This window comes from Vulpes lagopus, chromosome 17, assembly GCF_018345385.1.
Source record: "Vulpes lagopus strain Blue_001 chromosome 17, ASM1834538v1, whole genome shotgun sequence".
NCBI classification, from domain to species: domain Eukaryota; kingdom Metazoa; phylum Chordata; class Mammalia; order Carnivora; family Canidae; genus Vulpes; species Vulpes lagopus.
Genome location: NC_054840.1, coordinates 28,094,565 through 28,097,647, shown reverse-complemented (window position 1 = coordinate 28,097,647; position 3,083 = coordinate 28,094,565). Strand labels below are relative to the sequence as shown.

The following is a 3,083-nucleotide window of genomic DNA, read 5'->3' as shown; positions in this document are numbered from 1 at the left end:
TCAATGTGTCTATTTCTGTGCCATCACCACTGTTTTGATGACTATTTTGTGAAATAACTTTAAATCTGAAATTGTGATGCTTCCAGCTTCGCTTTGCTTTTTCAAGATTCCTTTGGGTATTCAGGGTATTTTTTGGTTCCATACAAATTTTATAATTGCTTGATCAAGTTCCATAAAAAATGCTGTTGGTATTTTGATAGGGATTGGATTAAATGTATAGATTGCTTTGGGTAGTATAGACATTTTAACAATATTTGTTCTTCCAATCCATGAGCATGGAAAATCTTACCATTTCTAAAAATATAAAATGCTTCATGATTTTACATGTCATCCTTGCAAAGAGTCCATGCTAATCTTCTCTGTATTGCTCCAATTTTAGTATATGTGTTACCAAAGAGCACCTAGCCATTAACTCTTTAAACATTTTTCTGTTATCACATTCTTTCAGTTATCTTTCTGGAATTCTGATAACATTGAAGTTAGATCTTTTGGTGTTACCCTATAAGTTCCTGAAGCTCTGTTTATCTTTCAATGTTTTTTTTTAGTTGTTGTTCAGAATGGATATTTTAATGGAACAATTTGTCATCCAGATTTTGCTATTGAATCCATCCAATGAATTTTTCAAATTTTCAGTTATTGTATGTTTTTAGTTCTAAAATTTTCATTTGGTTCTTCACTTGGGATCTTCCATTTATTTGCTGAGACTCTTTAGACTTCCATTTATTACACTTCTTGGAGCACTGTTATCATACCTATTTTTAAGTCTTTGATAATTCCAACATATATGTCTTGTGGGCATCAATTGATTGCCTTCTCCCTTGAAAGTTAAAATTTTCTTGGTTGTGTGCTGAATAATTTTAGATTTTAATGTGGACATTTTGAATATTATGTATGAAACTTGGGTCTACCTTAAATCCTCAGGAGAATGTTGATATTTTTGTTGTAGAAGGCAGTCAACCTATCCAGGTTGCAAGTTTCAATCTGTATTCTATGAATTGTGGTTCCAATGTCAGTTCAGTTTTCAAAGCTTTTTCAGTGTTTTTTTTTTTTTAAGATTTTATGTATTTATTCATGAGAGACACAGAGAGAGAGAGGCAGAGACACACACAGAGGGAGAAGCAGGTTCCCTGAAGGAAGCCCAATGTGGGACTCAATCCCAGAACTCCGGGATCACACCCTGAGCCAAAGATGCTCAACTGCTGAACCACCCAGATGTCCCAAGTTATTCAGTGTTATTCTAAACTGTCCCACATGCGCACCACCTAATGGCCAATCTAGGACCTGAGCAGTGGTCTATTCCATAGTTCAGTTCTCAAAGCCTTTGGTACTGTGTAGGGTCAGGTCGACACATCACAGCCCACAAGTGAGCCTGGGATTCCATACACCACTTTATGTATCACTCTCTTGAGCTCCCTTCTTGTCACATTTGCTGTGACATTTCTAGTTCCCTGAAGGCCTTCTTTCAGTTCTATGTCCAGAAAGCCAGGGTTTTAGTTTCCATTATCTCCCATGCACTTCCCATGACTATCCCTACATACAGGACCAAGCAGCAGAACAGAGAGAGAAAAAAAAATACAATGGATAGTTGCCCCATTGGTCTTGGGCCACATTTCCTCTGGTCAGAGAAGATTACTCTCTCTCAGTGTTTTAGATACCTGCCTTTGCACCACTATCTGAGGGTAAATTGGTTCTGAGAATGAAAGTGTTACTGAAAAGAAATTTGTGCCATATTTTCATATCTTGTATAACAGCTTTACTTATTTTTTAGGGCAGATTGCAGTTATATTATGGATAATCAAATCTCCAAATAAGTTTTCTATAATAATAGGAATTACTTTTATAATCATAAATAATAAATATTACTTGAAAATAAAATAGCTATACACATTGTTAAGAAGCTTCTCCTAACTCTGTAATGCTGGTTTAATGTGATTGCTGAAGTCATAGGCACATACCACCACTGTTCTGACACAGAATCCTTTTTTTTTAAAGTAGGCTCTACATCCAACGTGGGGCTCGAACTTATGATTCCGAGATTAAGAATTGCATGCTCTAACGACTGAGCCAGACAGGCACCCCGTTCCCACACAGAAACCTCAATTTTTAAAGCTTGGCTGAGTTCCAGTCACAGCAAAGCAATCAAAAGAGCCTTCTAACTTGGGAAAATTCCATGTTCTCTTTGTTCTCATCTTATTGTGGCTGTTCACAATGAGAGATAAAAAGGTCAGGACTTTGGCTTTCAAAAAACCAACGTGGACATATCAAGATAAATACAGTCCTGAACTCATTTGCATAAATGAATCTCTAGTCAATTCTTCAGGACAGAAGATGTCCTTGAGGGCAGTCCGGCATGAGCTTGAAATTATTATCATAGAATTCATGTTTGACTGCTTCCTCTTTCCCATTCATGGTTGAAGTTCAATGGGTCAGAGATAGGTAAACAGTTAATGGTTTGATGTTATGGAAACTGAATAATGAAAGTTCACATATTGAGAAGGAGGAATATGATATCAGAAAAAAATGTTCCTCCCTTTAATAAAGAAACTATAATTAGAGGAAGACCATTAAACTAGTCACTTGACTTGACAGCAACTGGGATTTTTTCCCCCCAGACACTTTGTTATAAGGGTCTGTGTTGATGAGAAAACTAAGAGATATGGAATATCACCTATGGCAAATAAAATAAATAAAAATATTGAAATAAACAAATAAAATCTTTAGTCAATTCTGTCTTGTTATCACAGATTCCAGGTAATAGTCACAATATATGTGAAAAGTGACTAAACTCTAGGAACAGGAAACAGATCAGTGTTTGCCAGGAGCTGGAGGTCACAGAAGGAGCTGATCTTAAGAAATACAAGGAAATATTTGGAATGATGGAACTGTTCCATAATTGAATTATAGTGTACTTTACGCTTTTTCAAAACTTGCAGGGTGAATCTTACTGTACTTAAATTGTATCTTAATAAAAAATACTGTATGTGCCTGGCAGATAGTAGGTAGTCAACAAGAGAAACAGAGAAATAAGTTTTTGCTTTAGAGGATGAGTTATGTTCTAGAAAATGGAAAGAATATGAGGGCCA

At 35.8% G+C, this 3,083-nt stretch overlaps 1 non-coding gene across 1 annotated transcript; it reads right to left on the bottom strand.

Moving 5' to 3' along the window:
- Positions 1-296: 296 nt before the first annotated feature.
- On the bottom strand, positions 297-401 carry LOC121477633. Its single transcript, XR_005984304.1, has one exon. It is a non-coding gene; the product is annotated as a U6 spliceosomal RNA (small nuclear RNA).
- Positions 402-3,083: the final 2,682 nt, after the last annotated feature.